Source organism: Agelaius tricolor, unplaced genomic scaffold (genome assembly GCF_023055355.1).
Source record: "Agelaius tricolor isolate 1412-34295 unplaced genomic scaffold, bAgeTri1.0.p SCAF_48, whole genome shotgun sequence".
NCBI classification, from domain to species: Eukaryota; Metazoa; Chordata; class Aves; order Passeriformes; family Icteridae; genus Agelaius; species Agelaius tricolor.
Window position 1 is genome coordinate 449,538 of NW_027269308.1, and position 19,060 is coordinate 468,597.

The window sequence follows — 19,060 nt, forward strand, 5'->3', positions numbered from 1 at the left end:
TGCCAAAGGGGAAGAAAGGCAGAGCAGGGGAAGAGATGTACATACACAGCAGCCCTGGGAACATCCAATAAACATGCAGATATATGGGGTGATTGGTTAGGAATTACTTCAGCTGCTACGCCAATAGTGCTTTCTCTCCTGGTTCTGTACAATGCTTTGGGCCATTTTCTTGGTCTGGTTTCCTTTGCTTGGGTCCCATCTGAATGCTCACTTGGGGTACAGGCTGTAGGTGCTTGGGGCACTCTTGGAGTTCCTCTTGGATCCCTTGAACAACAGGGTTTGGCCCACGGGGGGAGTTTGTGCTGCTTTGTGTCAGAGGAGAACTTCCGAGGCCATTTTGTGTTTGCTGTAGGGGAGGTTGGTTACTGCTTTGCATAAATTCACAGACTAACATGCTTTGTGATGCTTTGCTTTGTCATACTTTGCTTTGTGATATCAGGGCATGGTTGCCACATCGTCGTGGTGACATCAGAAGGTTGCCTTGTTGCACGGAAGGCCTCAGTGCCAGAGCAGCCCTAGGGCTTGCTGAGATCAGGAGCATCCTCCTGATTGTGGCCTTTGTCAGTGTGTAGCTGCACACTGACAGGAGTCTTGGCTTTTGTAGTGTTGGGGTAAACTTGAACAACAGTGCTACAATGATTGAGCAACTCGCTGCTGCAGTTTGCACCATGTATGGCACTGTTTATTCCGCCTATTTCATGACTAGCCTGGCAAGTAAGTAGAGGTTTCAACTCTATTTAGGTTAGGGTGTAAGCTAACCTGGCTTTTGCATGTCTTCCTGCTCTTTCTTAGTGACTGGGTTGATTTTGAAAGAGAAAGAGCATTAGGATGCCAGTGGTTTGGTAAAGCTCCTGTCAGGGCGTTCAGCTAAAAAGGGGGTGCCTGTAGCCACAGGGGCAGCATTTGCAAGGGAACCTGCAGGGCTTCCGTTCCCTCCAGGGAGAGTCTGTGGCAGCAGAGTCTGTCATTTCCTCAGTTTGCTGGATCAAGCAGGACAACTTCCAAAATGCAGACTGGGAGGCCTTCTCAGAAGGCCTTCTAAAGACTTTGTAGTTCTCCCCAGAACTGAGGGACAGCTTCTTTTATTCTAAATTTTGTAATGAAAGGATTTGACTGTCTATTTTGACCCTTGACTGAGTGCTAAAATAGTGATTCCCTTTGCAGTGAAGTGCAAACTCTAAAGCCATGAGTGTCTGCTCCTGAGCCCTGGAGCTGCTGCTGTGCTGTTTCACAGTAGAACTGCCACAGCTCAGGGGCATTTTGGGGAAGCTTTTCTGGGTGACTGTTTTCAGCAACTTAATGGGAATTAGTGCATGCAACTTCTGTTTTTTAAAAAAGTACCTGAAAGACAAGAGAACAAGAGCTGCTTTATCTGTTGAACAGAACAGAAGCATGGAGTGTTGAAGAACAATTTGCGTTTTCTTGATCACGTTTGTATTCATTTACTGGCTAAACAGGCCGAAGTGTAGGCACAACCAAGATTATTGTCCTGATCTCTTGCTGGCTGTGTGAAAGAAGTATGTCACGTGGAGGGATGTTGATAAAGAAAAATACTCTCTGTTTGGGTTGACTTCTTCTCTTCTGTGGGATTCAGCAGCCCAGGCAGTTTTCTCACAGCCCTTGTTCATTTTCCCTTGCCCACTCCAGATCACATGATCCGTGTATTCAGAGGTGCTGATCCTGAGGTGAGTGAGAAAGGAACATTTCATGTTCCTGGTGCTTAAGAATTGTAGAGCAAGCTGTGAGCTTGGCCTGTGGCCGCAGAGTGTAGAGGGCCAGCTGGGTAGGCTGAAAGAAAATCCATTTCCATGTCTGCAGCAGCAATAACAAAGGCATTGCTGGCTTTTTCCTGATTTTCCATTTCAGAACTTTCAAGGAATGAAAAGCTCATTTTGCAGAGAGAATGTTGCTTCTTGATAGTAGCCAGGGCATAATGTCTAATTCAGAACTATTAGCAATTCTGTTGAATTAGCCCATTTAAATTCAGTCACAGTGACTTAGAATCCCATTGTTCTCAAAGTTTCTGATTTGTCCTTAGTACAGCTGGTTGTAGAAATAGAGCTGAATAGAATAAAGTGCTGAATAGAAATAAGGTTATAAATTATAGGTAACTTTCTGTCCCTCACACTGCTGTTTGTCCACAGATCACAGAACCAACAGCAGTCTCTCCTCTGGCTCCCTCTGCTCATGGAAAGGAGGCCAAAGAGGAGGCAAATGAGGTGGATGAGCGCCAGCCTCCAGCTGTGGTCACACCACAGCCTGACCATTCTGAGCCAGTAAGTGCCAGTTGTGTGTGCTGCTGTCTTTGGTGCAAGGCAGAGCTGCAAGTTTCTGACCAGCCGGCACTTGCTGTGGCTGGCTGAGGATGCTGAGTGCTGGAGTCCTGCCAGGACCTGGTGATTGCCCCCAGCCTGTGACAGCTGGACAATGGGCTTTGATCTGTCATGCTTAGGCAGCAGCTTCCTGGCATTTGGACAGGGGCCAGCCTGGAGCATGAATGCTGCCTGATCCCAGAGCAGGGAGCATGTCAAAGACACTGTGCTCAGCCTTGTCAGATACACAGGGGACACTGTGGCGTGGAGGGACCTGTCCCCCTGCACAGACTGGCCAAGTAGCTGCAGGCACAAAAAAATGCTGATCTGACCACACAAGCTCTTTGTGGTGCTTTGTCCCCACAAACTTCTTGGGTGTGCTTACTTGGGACTATTTCAGAGACACGCTGGGGATGTAGAGCTGCTGCTTGAAGTCAGGGATTTTGGTGCCTTTGTTGTCAGGTTGCTCTTCTGCCTCTTCAGGCAGAGCAGCCAGTAGCAGAGCAGATAGGTGCTCTGAGTCTGCCTGTTTCTTGGTCTTTGATAAGCTGCAAGGAGATGACTGTGTTGTCCATGAAGCTGGGGGGGGCATTCTTGTCTAGTGTGGCAAAAGAAACAAAGTGAGTAGTTCTGAACCCTTCTTCTGAGGCAAAAACCAGACATTGCATGTGTCTGTTGATACCTTCTATTGTGTAGTTTGCTTTGAAAACTGCATTGGAGCCTGGAGTGGGAGCAAAGCTGCAAGTCCTTGACTGCTGTCTTGTAATGCTAAAACCAGGATGTACACCTTGCAATGATGCCTGCTGTATCTGAAGTGAAATGGGCACCTTTGTGGCTGGGGAGCTGCGTGGGCCAAAAGGACGCAGGGCTGGCGGCCTTGAGCCGCTGAAGATGAGGCAGCGTGTGGCCAGGGGGCCAAGAAGGGCCAGGGCACGGTGGCCGTGTCAGCAGCAGGGGGGCAGCAGGAGCAGGGCAGCGAGCGTGGCCTGTGCTGGGCAGCGCTGCGGCCACCGCTGCAGTGCTGGGTGCAGCTGTGGGCCCTGGGAAGCAGAAAGTCCTTGAGGGGCTGCAGCGCGTGCACAGAAGGACAGGGGAGCTGGGCAAGGGGGTGCAGCACAAGGCCAGCGAGGAGGTGCTGAGGGAGCTTTAGCCTGGACAATGGGGGCTCATGAGGGACCTTCAGGCAGACTTCCATAGATCCCTGCCTTAGATCCAGAGATCCAATGCTCAGCACAAGGGCTGTTTCCCTGCCAAACATCCCTTCACTGCATCCAAGTGCTTTAGACACTGGAGTAGGTAACACTTTCATATTTTGTTTGTTTATTTGTTTGTTTGTTTGCTAGAAGGAGAAGCCTTGTGTAATTTCTCCTTCTCCAGGGAGCAAGGGAGCTTTTGCTCAATCTTTCCTGCCCTTTTCCAGCACTGTCAGAAACACATCACTTTCAGGTTAACGGCTCCCGTGTCTTTTGGCAGCCCAGGGAATCAGTGTGTGTTGTATTTGGGAATTGAGCAGGAAATCAATGCCCTTGCATTCCAGCTGGTGCTCAGAGATTAGAGGAGCTGGGAGGGGCTGGGCTGCATTTCTGATTCCAGCCACTTTAGCACCATCAGTGTGCTCGAGTCCAAGAGAAGAACTTGCCCGAGCACAGATGCACAAAGAGTGCAGTTCCCAGTGCAACGCTCTGGGTCTGATTGCATTCCATAAGGACCCACACGCTCCAGATTCCCCAAGAGTGTGGGTTACTGAAGCAACAGGAGAGCAAGTTCAGGATGGCTGCAGATCGGGGCACTGCTACCGAGTGTTGATGTGTGTAGCGACAGAAAGGACAGTATTGATTCAGGGGGACCCCCACGTGGTGAATAATGTGCTTTGACTCTATGATTTAGAAGGTTAAACAAATGCTTTCTTAAGCTATGTTATATCACACTAGTACTATATTAAAACTATACTAAAGAGATACTATACTAAAAAGCTACTAAAGAAAAACTTGTGACTGTCTCCAGACAGTCATGACACAGCTTTTATCTAATTGGCTAATCAAGCTAAACAGCTATCACTAAAATCCAATTAACAAATCACTTTCAGTAAACAATCACTAGAACACATTCTACATGTACTAAACAACAAGAACAGCAAGTAGAGATAATAATTGTTTTCTCTTCTTCTCTAAGTTTCTCACTACCTCCCCTTAAAAAAAACCTAGGAGAGAGAATTATATCTCTCTGTGTTCAAAGAATGTAAATACCACAGTACAGTAAAGAGAGATTATAAAAGTGAGATCTGTCTGTCTATCTATCTATTTGAATCTTCCTGGCTCTGCTCCAAAGCAGTGGAAGATGCAAAGCTCACCTAAAGGCATCCCTTCAGGAGAGGAGTAGAGACAAGTTCCATTGACTGATCCTGAGCAGGCAGAGATGTTTCCCCCTCCAGAGATGGTTGTTTTTTCCCCTCATGTTTTCCTACTCCAGCCTTTTCTGACCTGAAGCCTTCTTTTTATCCTTTAAATTTTTGCATGTCCTAAGGGAGTGGAACTATCCCATGCTGTAGTTGGGGTCTGGTGACTTTGCCCATACATGCATTACATGACACATGGTTTCCTTCGCTGGCATCCCCAGGGCTGTGTAAGTGCATTTGTTAATGGGGCCTTATGAGAAACTCTGTTACTGCTGGTCAGAATTCTCAGTTGACAAAAGAGGGAGAAGAAACACCTTGGTCCTCCTCCATTTACTCAGATGGCCATAGAGGTTCTCTGACTTCCATCAGAGATCTTTGCATGCATGCTTATCTCCTGAATGACCCCATTTTCTAACAAGAGTGTAGATGTCAGGAAGGAGGAATGCTGGTGCAGGCCTGAAGGGAATGTGAACTCCAGAAGTGTCTCTCACAAGGAGTGAGCTCACCCAGGAAGCCACCTGCAGGGCCAGGATGGAGCTGTGGGACAGGGCGGGGTGTCAGTCACCACTGAAAGACAAAGAGGACATGGCAGAAGCAGAGGGAGGCCCTCACCAGACCCTTGAGAAATGCCACACCTTCCCTGTCAGCTGCCTGAGAGGCTGTTGGAGCTTCAGCCCCAGATGGCCCCTGATTGTAGGGCCAGGGTCACTTTGGAATCTGTGCCTCCCCACGGGCAGAGAAGGACCCAGCAGAGCAGCAGCACAGTGCTTTGGGAGCGTGTGAGCCCAGCAGTCTTTGAGTCTTGGCCCACAAAGGTCGTACGGGAAGGTGAAACCCATCTTGTCTTGCTTTCTGTGCAGGTGCTTCTAGAGAAAGAGCAGGAGCAGACTGCCTTATCTGAGATGCCATGCCAGATTCAGGGAGAGCTGTTCCCTGCCCGAGAGCAGGAAGAGCAGCTCAGGCAGCAGGTGGAAGAGCCACAGGAGAATGGCCAGGTAAGCCTGACTGGCCAGGGGACAGAGGGAAGGGCAGGAAGAGGGGCATAAACCAGAGCTCCTGGGACTGAGGAGGCCAGGAAGTCCCACAGGCACTGAAAGGACAGAGCCTTGGAATCTGCAGAGACCAGCACCGGGACAGGATGGTTACAGTGGAAGCAGAGCTGGGGAGGGAAGCAGAAAGAAGGGGCTGAATAAATGTGATTTTGAGGCTAAAAGAGGGAAAAGCTGATCTTGATGGCAGCTCTCAGTCACTTGCTCTGCTTTTGTGTGTACAGAACATCAAGGCACAGCCACAAGCAGAGCTGCCTGAAGCTCAGAGTGACATCATGGCAGCAAAGAGGAGGAATGAAGACATCCAAGAGGAGAAGAATCTCCCTATGCAGAGGGGCAATCAACAAAAACAGGTGAATGAAGGAATGGCAGCCACTCCACGCATGAAAGAGAGTCCTTTCCGTTGTTGTTTACAGAAAATTGATGAACAGGTGCAGGCACAGCTGCAGGAAACTGAGGCTAGGATCAAGGCAAGGAAGAAGAGGCTAGACGAAAAAATTAAAATCATCAAAGAGAAAATTAATCGCCTCCTTCAGGAACAAAAGGCTCTAGAAAAGCAAGTGAGTGAAACAGCAATAGCCACTGCAGTCACCCAAGGGGTGGTTTCTGCCCTCCTTGCCTTTCCAGTGCAGAGCAGCAGGGGGTGGGTGATGCCTCTGAGGCCATCCTGATGAGGCCTCTGTCAGAGCTGCTCTGAAGGGCACTTCCTGGTCTGCTGAATCTCAGCTGATGCTCTAGACAGTGGCATTACTCCCTTGGCCATTTAGCCAGCACTCATCCGAATGAGCTCCTGCTGGCTTCTTCCAGGTGACCTTGTTTCTTGAGGTGTTTTTGCAGGTGAACATGGTCACTCACATAGATCTGGAATACGAGCTACAAGCTGTCTGTATCCCTTGTGAATCTGCTCCTGTCCTTTTCTTTACTTTCTTCCCAGTCGATGACTCCTGGCTGACAGGGACAAGCTGTAGTCTCTGACTGCTTTGTTCTGTTTGACTTGAGGTGGAAGTGTTGCCATCCTACCTGGCAGCCTGCAGAGAGTTCCAGCAAATGACGGGCAACCAAGAGCCCCGAGGCTGGCATGAGGCCCAGGAACTGAACCCTCCAGAGATGCTGCAGGATGAGCACGTCCCGAGGAAGGTGCAGAAAAAGAGAATTTCATGGCAGGAGGTAGAACATTAGAATGAGGAGCTGCAAATGTATCTGCAGACCTAGGAGGGGGAAAGGAGTCTTTGGGAGGAAGTGGAGCGGTCGTTGCTGCAGTCATCCTTTAGAACAAGAAACTGGCTATGACCTCGAGTAAAACCAGCCTTTGGTTTTGACCATTTGGTTTCACAAGTGGACATCCAAAGCAATCCAGTTGAAGAGCTCTGCATGTGGCTGACAGCAGCTTCCTAAGGGCTTGCATTTCAAATGGCAATCTCTCTTGCATTTCAGGGCAATCTCTGCCACACCTTCCTGACATAAACTCATTTCTTGTCTCAGATCTACACCGACTCTGACACTGAAGCTGCTGCAGAAGCAGCAGTGCTGTCCCAAGGAGCCTTTGCTCTCCAGCTGAAGAAGTGGAGCCTGAGCACTTGGTTCACCTCCCGTGCTGACCCAGCTGCTGCTCAGCAACAGGAGATGGCGGGTGACTCCCTGGAGCAACTGAGTGCATCTGGTATCTTTGTTATCTGAGGGACAGTGTATTGTGTGCACGTGTCAGCATAGCTGTACCAAAGGGTTCTCCTCGGTTTAGTGTCACAGAAGTGCTGGCGTTGCTCCGAGGCAGCAAGAGAGAGCTCTGGGTGTTCCTGCTGCCTCTGAGGGCAGCTTAGACTGGCTGGAGTTTGCCTGGGCTTCCCTCTCTGCCAAAAGCAGAAGCAGGGATTGTTCCTGGATCAGCAGAAGGCTGTGACTGCTTGAGTCCTAGCCACTGGCAGAAGCTCTGCTGAGATCAGTCTCTAGGAGAACACATCAAGCCCTTTGTGATTCTGCAGCACAACCCAATGAATCTGCTTCTTGCCCTTAACAGCTGCCAGTGCTGTGCTCTCAGAGAAGATCTGGTAGGGTTGAGAAGAGAGCCCAGTGGATTCTGTGTCTACCATCACCTGTTGGGACAAAAAGGGCACTGATCTGCGCCTCGGTGTGGCTGATCTCAAAGCCCATCCTGCTGTGTCCTGAATGGGGGCAACAGCTTGTACAGGGCTCAGGCTCACTCTGGCTTCTTCCAGTCAGTGCCTGTCAGTGCTCATGCTTGGGCTTTGCCAGCCCTGTTGTGGTCGCTGCCCTGCCCCTGAGGGCTGGTGGGAGTGCAGAGGCTGGAGCCTTCCTTAGCTGGGAGGGTCCCGCTGCTGCCCGGCTGCTGCAGCGCGGAGCTGCCTGAGGCAGCAGCCCCTTCTCTGGGCCGGCTGCTGCGTCGCACGGCCCGGACTCACAAGAGGGTCAGCATCTCCTCTGGGCAGCTCTCTGTGTCACAGGGCGCCTGAGGAGCACTGCTGTCCTCTGTGCCCATGCCCGCCGTGCCGAGTTGGGAGGATGGGGACGTGTGCGGTGCCGAGAGGGCGAGTGCAATGGGAGCGACTGATCCGCGCTGTCGGGGTGGAGAGAAGCGGCGTGGTTCTTCACGCGGGGCACGGGCAAGGGCGTCTTTGAGCTCAGCCTGCTCATAAAGGGTGAGGGCCCTGATGCTGAAAGCCCCGTCAGGATTGCTTCTAGCATGAGCTGCTCTGGTTTACAAACGCAGAGGCATTCTTCTGGCAAACTGCTGCAAGCTGGAAAAGATGGGAACACTTGGCAATAATTCCTCCTGTTCTGAACTTGACATCTGTTCAGAGGAATTGATTCTAGATGTCCAGGTGCATTTAATCTTAGCAAGTAGGAAACCTTTTCTAAATCTCACAGTGTTTATTCCCAAGAAAACAAAGGCACTGTTAGTTCCAGCTCTCCTTAATGTTTCTAGATGACAAACTTACTTGCCTTGGTAGGTGTTCTCTTCTGGTCTCAGTCTCTGAATGTATCTCCCTGTGCTTCCCTGTGTGTCTGCTGTCAAGAGGTCTCTCACTTCAAAGGATGCTAGAAATCAGTCTCTGTGCCAGCCACTTGTGCTGTGGACCTGCTGTTCTTTTCTTGTTGTTCCAGTTCCTGTTCCTGTTGTTGTTAGCCAGCTGTCCACAAAGGGAGGGTTCAGAGCCCCAGACAGTGGGGCTGCCTTTTGTATCTCCTAGAAGCTGGGATCTCTGCTTTAAAGTGAACATCTTGCATTTTGTTTCCCTTAGGGAGAATGGCGAAGATGGAAAATCCTATTATAAAATACATTGAACTGGAAAATATTGGCAGTGGGTGAGTCCAAGCAATGTTAATTTTACCAAACTATGCATCAGGTGTTTTGCTGGTGGAATAGGTATCAAGTGTGAAGTCAGACAAGCTGCAAATGTGTTCAGGCACTGGGCTTAGATTGTCAGTGCTGATCAGAATTTCTAAGTGTGCTCAGAAGGCATTGTCAAAGACATCTCCATGCTTCCAGTGTCCTGCAGGTCTTAGGCATTTACAGCACAGATCTCCTGCGTGGGCTGGCTTTCACTGCAAGATCTAAATGGCTTCTCCTTTCTCTGCTTCTGTTTTGTTTCTAGGACTTTTGGAGATGTTTGTAAAGCACTCGACACTGCCACAGGAGGAGAGGTAAATGTCAACAGCACCTGCAGACTCTGCTGCACTCGAGGGCTTTCCCTTCTGGTGTGAGCTGTGGCTGGAGCTTTGGGCAGAGCTGTGCTGAAAAGGCACAAGAAGCACAGACTGGTGCCAGCCCGCAAAATGCATTTGGGACTTTGTCCTCCTCAGCTGCCGGAAGGAAGGCACGGAGGGCAGCGGTTCCTTTCAGAGAAGGACGCGCTCACTCGCTCTCCATTGCTGAAACAAAGGTGGTGCCTTCGAGCACCTCACTGCTCTTTGGGGCTACAGCTTCAGAGTCCTGAATTCTCATTTCTGGCTGCCAGCAAATACATCTGAAAGTTACTGGTGGTTCCTTAGCCACCTGCTGCACTTGGGAACTGCACACAGGGAGAGATCTGCAAGGCGTCCCTGAAAGCCCTAAGCCCTGCCCATAGCCCAAGATGTATCCACAGAGTTTTAAGGCATGGATTGCTTCTTCTGAGTCGCAAACAAAGCAGCAGAGAGTGTGGTCAGAGCTTTGTGGGTGATAACTGAGACACTGCTGTTACCAAGTGGTCAAGGCAAAATGTCAGTGGCCCCACGTGTCCTGTAAGTGGCTCCCAAGGGAGCAGAGAAATGGGCTGTTGGAACGTCAGTTCCTAATTACTGCAGTGCCTAATCACAAGGCAGTTTGGCACAGCTCAGCTGTGTCATTGCAAAATCACTCGCTCCATGTGTCTTGTGGTCTCGTGCCACCAACCTCTCAAGTTACTGATTTTCAATGTCATTTTAGGTGGCCATAAAGAAAATACATCTTCAAGGACTGAGGAAGAAGGAACTAAAAGTCAATGAACTCATGGTCATGAAGGTGAATAGGAATCCCAACCTGGTCAATTGTTTAGACAGGTGAGTTGTGCTTTTGTCCCATGAATGTTTGTTCACATATTGCAAACATGCAAGGTAAAATCCCACTTTGGTCACTGGCAGAAAATAGAGCTGTAATTATTGGCTAATTATAACTGCTCTTTTCATCTCCAGTGGATGGGAAGAGATTGCATTTTGTCTGCATGAGTCTTCGCTGGCACATGGTATTGGAAAATTGTTCAAAAACCCGGATGAGTCGTGTCTTACTAAATCAATGATCTCTATATTCACAGCCACCACTTTGTTTTGGAGCTTGATTTTTTTCAAGTGTCTTCTTAGGTCCAGGTAAACTAACAAGGATTTCCCTTGGATTGTTGCCACTGTTTTCCATTGCTATGCATGCCAGGAAGACTAGGTGCTTTTTTCCAGAAACACCATGCGTGACAGGTTTTTTATCTGGGCTGTTACTAAACTGCACATTTTGCTTGCTGCCCATCTAAGACATCTCCTTTTTCACAGCTGTGCCTTTCTCCTTGAGACTGCACGGATGGCAAACAAAGCACAGCCAAGAGGGAATGTCTATTCCTTTATTTTGTCTTTGTCTCAAAGGGACCTGAAAAGAAGAATCAACCCGTCTTTTCCACACAGCAACCTAGCCATGTACATTCATCTCCACGCCCTTGTTTCCTTCTTTCAGCTACCTTGTGGGTGAGGAGCTCTGGCTGGTTATGGAGTACATGGATGGAGGCACTCTGAGCAATGTCATCAGCAAGACCTACCTGTCTGAAGATGAGATGGCAGCCATCAGTCGGGAGGTCAGCAATCCCATCCGTGTTTCCAAGGGCTTGGGCAGGATTGTCTGGGAAACAGGGGCTCAGAGCTGGAGTGATTTCCTGTGCCAAGCTTTGTTTCTGTGTTGCTGCTATTCTATGGGCAAGTAAAAGCATCTCAAGTGAAAGGCCTGCCAGTGCCCCTGCACTCCCTGTACTCAGTGCCAGTACTCTTATCTCCTGCTGTTGTATTCTCGCTCTGTCTCTTGTATTTGTATTTGCTGTTCTCCACCTTGCCTCTCTAAATGTTTGCCTGGAGTCTGTCTTCACTGCATTCCTTGCCTGTAAAAGCAAAGGTGCTGGTGGCAGGATTTGAAATGATCAGCAAAGAAAAAAGACTCATGTCTCACAGTCCTCCGCTGAAAAGGATAGTAGTGCAGCCAAAATGCTCTTTGCTCCCGGAAAGTGACTGGTGGGATACTTCCAAGCCTGTGCTGAGGCCAGCAAGAAAATCTTTGTCATGCTGCCTCCCACCCAAAAGTGATCCGCTTCACACCAAAGGGGAGGGACTTTTCCTTTCAAAACCCCTCCTTTGTCCTCTGCATGGAAAAAGCACGTCCACTGCAGCAGGAGTCATCCTGGCTGGTTTGCAGGGCACAGCCTACAACAGCAGGTGCTGTTGCTCTTTCAAAAGCTGACGTGCCTTTCCTTAGAAAGGTCCTGCTCTGCAAGTGTTGGAGCAGCAAGCTCTTCCTCTCAGTGGCCATTACTGTTCTGCCATTACTCCCCATTCCCCTGGAGAGGGAATCTTTTAGATTCTTTGTTTCCTTTCTTGTGTGATGAAATCACATCACTCATTTTTGCCCTCCTGTTTCTGTTTTCTCGCTCAGTGCCTGCAAGGACTGCATTTTCTGCACTCAAACCGCGTCATCCACCAAGATGTGAAGAGCTGCAACATCCTTCTCAAAACCGACGGCTCTGTCAAGCTGGGTCAGTATATTCTTGGTCAGGTGCAGCGTTCCAGGGATGTGGGTGTGGGGCTGCTTGGAGTGACTGCCAGCTCCCCAGAAATGGTGCTGGTGGCAGTGCAGGGACCCCTGCTGCGAGCTGAAGGCACAGTTGCAACGTGCACAGAGGTATAAGGAACCACAAGCAGTCAAGAGTGGCGTTGCTCTGTGTGTGTCCCTTCCAGACAGAGGGAGCTACAATCTAAAGCTTCAGGGGCATAAAGTCCACTGCTGTGAGCAGCCTTAAGAAACCTGGGTTTTTTTGGAAACGGCCAATTTCATACTCCCTTGGCTAAAGCCCCAAGGAAATCGAGCGTGCACAGTTCTCCAGGAGATTCAACAGCACATTCTTAGCCTGAGAGTGGGGAATTCTTTTGCTTGGTTTCCTAATTGGAGCTGGCTTTCATGGTTTGTTGTTTTCTCCACAGCTGACTTTGGCCTCTTTGCTCAGCTCACCCCTGAGCAGGGCAGACGGAGCTGCGTGGCCAGCACTCCTGGGTGGCTGGCGCCTGAAGTGGTGACAGGTCAACCATATGGCCCCAAAGTGGACATATGGTCTTTGGGAATCGTGGGCATCGAAATGGTGGAACGAGAAGTTCCTCACTGGAATGCAACTCCTGTCTTGGTAAGGTGCAAATACTCACCGATCCCACTGTCTTTCTCACCTGTCCCATGTTCTGTGTGCCATTGGACAAAATCCCATTGCCATCTGCTGGAACCACTTCCACCAAGGTCTCCTTCTAAAAATGCCCCTGCAACACATCAGCATCTGCTGTAGCTTTGGTTGTATCAGAAAGGGAAGTGGCAGTTCAGAAACCTAACCAGTTCAGAAACCTGCCATTTTGGCCTCCAGCCATGCCTGACATTTCTCACTTGTTTTTTGAACAATGTTGGAACTCTGTTTCTGAAGGACAAGAATTTTTCAGTGGAGAGGGTAGACATGTGATAAATATCCTGAGAAATGGAGGTTAGACCTTCCCAGTTTCAATTTTATAGAAAACATAAGAAAAAAAGGAAAAAGAAAAGTAAACAAAAAAGAAAAAGAGAAAAAACCTACTACCAAAGCAATGCCCAAGCAGTTCTGCTTGCTTTCTCATTTTTGAAACACAGCTCTTCTCTTCCATTCTGTAGCATCTTTTCCAAATGCTGTGGGTCTTCGAAACTTTCAGGCTTTCAAGTCATCTGTACATGGTTCAGTCATGTGTGTGGGTGGCCTGGATAAGTTTAGGATGTGTTTTTCTCCGACTGCAGTTAGAATTGTTTGCCAAACCCTTGGCTGTTTCTTGGTACTTTAACAAGTTGATGAGCTTGCAGGCAGGTGCCTGGGCTGGGATCCAACGTGGGCAGTTGACACCGGTGCTGTGTTTCTTTACCACAGGAGCAGGGCCATCCCTGGCCTGCACAGTTCTAATGACAGGGAGGACTCCAGCTCCCCACCATGGCCAGTGGCTGAGCTCAGCTGAGAGTCAGGATAAAACCCTCTTTGTCACCTCTGGTGATGTGGGAAAAGGAAAGAAAGCCGCAAAAATTATTTGTACACAAGGGGAGTGCATTGCCATTTCTGGATTTGAAATTCTCCTTTGGGTTAAAGAGGATAATAGCAAAGTCTCTTTGGTCACCATCTATTTCAGTGCCACAAGCACAGAGTTATCGTTACAGTGGTGGGCATTTTTATGGAGACTCCAAGGCCTCTTGCCATTCATATTTTTGTCTATTTGAGATGGATTCTGCAAGTTGAGGTTTGGAACTTGGAACTTGGAACTTGATAGTTCCAAGTTGGTGTCCTATGTTTCTAAATACCATCTTGCAAAAGCAGAATGAGCTCTGTCCCTCTGACTTGTCAGCATGTTAGAGCTTGGTTCCACACAAACCACACTGGATAACGATCAGCCAATGTCTTGCCAATCTACACTGTAATTCCTTGGCCTGAGGAGTATCAGAAAGACCTGCTGAGCTCCATGGACACTGTCAGCTGCATGGAAGTGAGCATCCTTGGCCTTGATGAAGAAACTGGAGCTCAGCTTAGGTTAGATGCTCTTGAGCAGGAGAAAGGCTGGGATCGTCAGGTGTTTCCAGAGGCCGGCGTGCCCAGAGGGACTGAGCTCTGGGGAGCAGCTGGATGTTTCTGCACATCATGGAAAGGGATTGCCAGACAGCTCAAGCCTCACCACAGGCAAACACTCCCCAGCTCTTCTCAGGCAACATTTGCTTTGGGTTTCAAGTTGTTCCCACTTGTCTGTCTGTGAAGATGCCCCTAAAACCACAAGGCAAGCCTCTCAGAACTGGTGTTACATTTCCAGAAATGAAGAAAAGAAGCCCAAACACAAGAAAGTTGCTAAGGCACCGGTTTTTAGAGAGGAACTTACCCCACTGTGCAGTTTCTTCTCACTGGGAAACATGCTTCAAACTGGGGCATGAGGGTGTAAAGGCCACAGAGTCTCTTCTGCTTCTTGTGCAGTGCTGCTGAAACACTCAGTGATCGTGTTTCTCTCCTAGCCCAAGCCATATTCTGCACGTCACCAAGCCAGAGCCTGGTGATGTGGAGAGCCTGCCAAAACCTCCCATTTGTTTCCTGGCACTTTCTGGGATGGGCCTACCATTAATGCATTGACTTGAGTAGCCAAATGAGTAGAGGGTGACCGTAGGGATGGAACCTCTCCTTCTGATTTGACCATGAAAAGTTTTTCTTTTCCATGTAAGGAAAGCAGAAATTTTCAGGCTGCTGAGAGACAGAGCTGCAGGTGGCTCCTGTGTGTCCAAGCAGGCGTTTTCATCCCAGTACATTTGTGCATGCATCTTAATGTGTCTGTGTTGAAGATGAGATTCCAAATGTTTGTTTCCTTACCTGAGGAGCACCTGGTGGATTTCCTTTCTTTCCTTCCAATTCCCATTGTTTTCAAGAACAAAGCAAAAAGCTTGATTAGTTTTGTTTTATGGCAGCTGCTCTTAAGGGACCAAGAAGCACTGCAGAGATACTTTTCCATGTACTAACCCTTGGATATAGTAGAGTTAGTATAGCAAAGTCCTTCTTCCAAAAAGCCTCTCAAGCTGGTATGAATCTTCAGGGAAGGAAATGTGCTTGTGGTGATGTAGTTCCCACTAACTAGGTCAGTCAATGAAATCAGCTGCCAAGGCAAGATCTGTGGGATGTTGGAAAAGCTGTGGCTGCATCGGAGTTTGGGTTTTTGGTTGGTAAAGGAAAGTCATCTCTGGGTCTCTGCCAGGGCAGAAACTGCCACTGCAGAGTGGAGCTTAATCAATGGGACCCAGGAGAGCAGTTACAGATAGGAAAGAAGCAGGTATAGCCTGGTGTCTCCTTTTTCCCCAGCCTCAACTCCTGATAGCCACAGGAGGAAGACAAAAGCTGCAGCAGCCCAACCTATTCTCATCTTGCCTGCGTGACTTCCTGAGCTGCTGCCTGCAGAGAGACGAGGCGCAGCGCTGGTCTGCCAAGGAGCTCCTGCAGGTAAAATGTGAAGGGGCTGCAGGTGAAACAGGGTCTGAGGGATGGGCTCCTCCTCCACTCAAGTCCAAGGCATCAGATGAGCCCCCTTCCTCCTCACCTCCACTCTTGGTGCTCTTCAAATGAAAACAGTGAGGAATCCTAGACTGGGCTGGGCTGGCAGGGCCCTGTAAAGGTCCTGTGGTGCAAGTGTCCTGCAATGAGCAGGGACATCTTTAAAGAGATCAGGTTGCTCAGAGCCCTTTGCCACCGGAGCTGGAATGGTTGCAGGGATGGGGCACCTACAAGCTCTTGGGGCAAGCTGTGCCAGGGTGGCACCATGCTCCGAGTAAACAAGTTCTTCCTTAGACCTACTCTGATTAGATGCCCTTTGTGTTTAAAAATATTTGTCCATATCCTATTGTAACCGACCCTGTTAAAGATGTCCCCCACTTTCTTCAAAGCTACTCTGAAGTCTTGGAAAGTGGCAATAAAGTCTCCCTGGGGCCTATTCTTCACAAAACTGAATAACTCCACCTCTTCTCCGCATTTCCTGAGCAGAGAGGTGCTCTGTCCTCTGACTGTTTCTGTTGCCCTCTTTTCTAATTTGGTGGAGTGTTCAGTTTTATCCAATGGCAAAAGAATTGAAGCAGAGCAATGCAGGGTACAGAGACATGAAATGGTGGTGGAGGAACCCAAGGAAGCCAGTCCCAGCTGAGCAGTCAGAGATTTGGCTGTGGCAGGAGGGGCTGTGGGGGCTCACTGTGAGCCTCTGAGGGGCCCTGGTTTGTGCCCCCCAGCCCAGCCTTGGAGGTTTCTGGCACGCAAACAGGGACAGCTGGGAGGGACTTGTCCCAGCCCCATCTGCTGCCTGGCACGCTCAAGCAGACGGGAACTGCGCCAGGGTTACTGCCAGGTTGTGTGGCAGAGAGGGAACTGCAGGACCCAGTGCCACTGGGCTGGCCCTGCTGGGAAGGAAGGTGCCATCCAGCACACGAGGGGCAGGGCATGGAAAGACAGACATTGCTTTCTGTCCCTGTGGGAATTAGCACAGTGCCTGTCTTTCAAAGACAGGGACCTATGTGAGTCATTGGAGTTTCCTGAAAGGAAGATAACCCAGGGACAGAAAGCACCATTTCTAGAGCACTGGCAGGGCAAAGATCCCAACAAGATAAAGAAACCTGAATAAATGGATGAGTGGGATTCTGGGCCAGGTTTGCCTGTGATGGCAGGGTCCTGCACATGACTGCTGGGTAGCAGATGGTGCCATTGCTCCTCTTTCTGGGTCTTTTTAGGACCCAGAGCAATCCCAATTGAGCCTGTGAAGCACTGAGCTTGGAAAGTAATGGTTCACTCTTCACTGTTCTTTGTCTTTTTGTTGGTTTTTTTTTGTTTGTTTGTTTGTTTTGGTTTGTTTTGTTTTTTAATTTGTTTGTTTTCTTTTTTTTGTTTTTGTTTTTGTATTTGTTTTTGGTTTTTGGGGTTTTTTTGTGAACAGCATCCATTTGTAACATCAGCCGAGGCTGCATCCACCCTGAGACCACTCATCATCTCAATGAAGAGGAGGATGGAGAAGCAAACAGTGCTATAATCATATCAGGACCATTTTCTCCATAGCCATCTTAGAGTAGGATTTAGAGTAGGACTGTAGAGTAGGATTTAGAGTAGGAGTATATGGAGAAAAGACAAAAGACTCTGCACAATTCAACGTGAATCAAGGACAAGCCGTTTATTGTGCTTCTAAACATAGTTTATAATTAGTTCCTATCCTATAGGTTTCTAAAGACATGCATTGTTTGGTTGGTTGCTGCACTTTGTCCAGCATCTCTTGACTGGTAGCTCTATTTTGTCCTGAGGCAAGCACGCATCTTTTTCTTAATCTAATTGGTAGATGCTGTAAGGGTCATTTTATTTGGGTTGCTACCCCTTTGTCTGTCAGCAACTCTTCTGCTTCACCTTTTTATCCACAAAGTTGAATGCAGCTTTATTAAAAACCTGACCTAGTTCTAGAAGGTTAGTTAGTTTAGTTAGCTCCAGAGGTTAGGCTGGTTCATTTAGTGCCTGTCCATTTTTCTGCAAATACCACCCCACAGGATTATAGAGTAGGATTGTAAAGAAATAAAGTTTCTGAAACTTTAACTCATCTGGAAGAATCCTTTCTTTCTCACCCTGTGAACAAGCTGAGCATTTCCTTCTGAGTGTTCAGCTGTCTATTAAAGGTGCAAATGGCTTCTTTGGTGTTATGAAAAGTACATATTACATGATAGGCTCTTCACAGATATTAAAATGAACATATATATATATATATATAAATTAATATACTATATGTGTTATGTTGTCTTAGTTAGTAGTACTGTATTTTTTTCAGTAGTGTGGTATGTTGCGGTGTGATGTCATGGTTTGCCTCAGATACCCCAGGTTCCTCCCTGATAATTCCCTGCCAGGTGTGTCAATCATCCCTCCTTTCCACACCCTGACCCCTGCTGAGCGCTGTCTGTCAATCCTGGCATTCCAGAAGGGCGGCGAGTGATTGGCAGAATTCAAAAGATGCCCTCCCCTCCTGGAAGGACATTGGGCCATCCAGGTGTCCTCAGTCCCTTGAGACTTCCCCGCCCCGTACCTGGCTGGTGGTCCCCCGTGTTCCTTCCCTCGCCCTCTCCCCCGGCTAAAAGGGCGAGCAAACCATGCGGTTGGGAGTTCTCCTGGAGCCGTTGATGGATTCAGAGGCCTGTGGGCCAGGAATAAAGCTCTGGATCGAAACCCTCCATCAGAACCAACTCCTTTCCTTCACCTCGCCTTAAAGCTTCTCCACCAAAGGTAAACCTGAACTCCTGCATGCCTGGACTTGCCTCCAAGCGCCCAGCTGCAGCATCCAGCCAGCCAAAAGTGTCTCTGGGGTAAAATTCCACAGTTGCTGCTATTTGGTCAAGCAGCAAAGGCCAGACAAGCTCATGTACGTCCCGTCCAGCTATATTCACAGAATCACAGAATTTCTAGGTTGGAAGAGACCTTCAAAATCATTGAGTCCAACCCATGTTCTAACACCTCAACTAGATCATGGCACCAAGTCCACATCCAGTCTTTTTTTAAACACATCGAGGGATGGTGACTCCACCACCTCCCTGGGTAGATGATTCCAGTATTTGATCACTCTTTCTGTGAAAAACTTCCTCCTTAATTCTAGCCTGTATCTCCCTTGGCGCAGCTTGAGACTGTGTCCTCTTGTTCTGTCTGTTGTTGCCCAGAGAAAGAGACCGAGCCCCAGCTCACCACAGTCACCCTTCAGGACGCTGAAGAGAGTGATAAGGTCACCTCTGAGTCTCCTTTTCTCCAGGCTGAACAACCCCAGCTCCCTCAGTCGTTCTTCATACGGCTTGTGTTCCAAGCCCCTCAGCAGCCTCGTTGCTCTTCTTTGGACACGCTCAAGCATCTCAACGTCCCTCCTAAACTGAGGGGCCCAGAACTGGACGCAATACTCAAGGTGTGGCCTCACCAGTGCTGAGTACAGGGGAAGAATGACCTCCCTGCTCCTGCTGGCCACACTATTCCTGATACTAGCCAGGATGCCATTGGCCTTCTTGGCCACCTGGG

The 19,060-nt window shown here is 48.9% G+C and overlaps 1 pseudogene; it reads left to right on the forward strand.

Moving 5' to 3' along the window:
• Positions 1-392: 392 nt before the first annotated feature.
• Positions 393-17,485, forward strand: LOC139604241 (serine/threonine-protein kinase PAK 3-like; annotated as a pseudogene).
• The last annotated feature ends 1,575 nt before the right edge of the window (positions 17,486-19,060 follow it).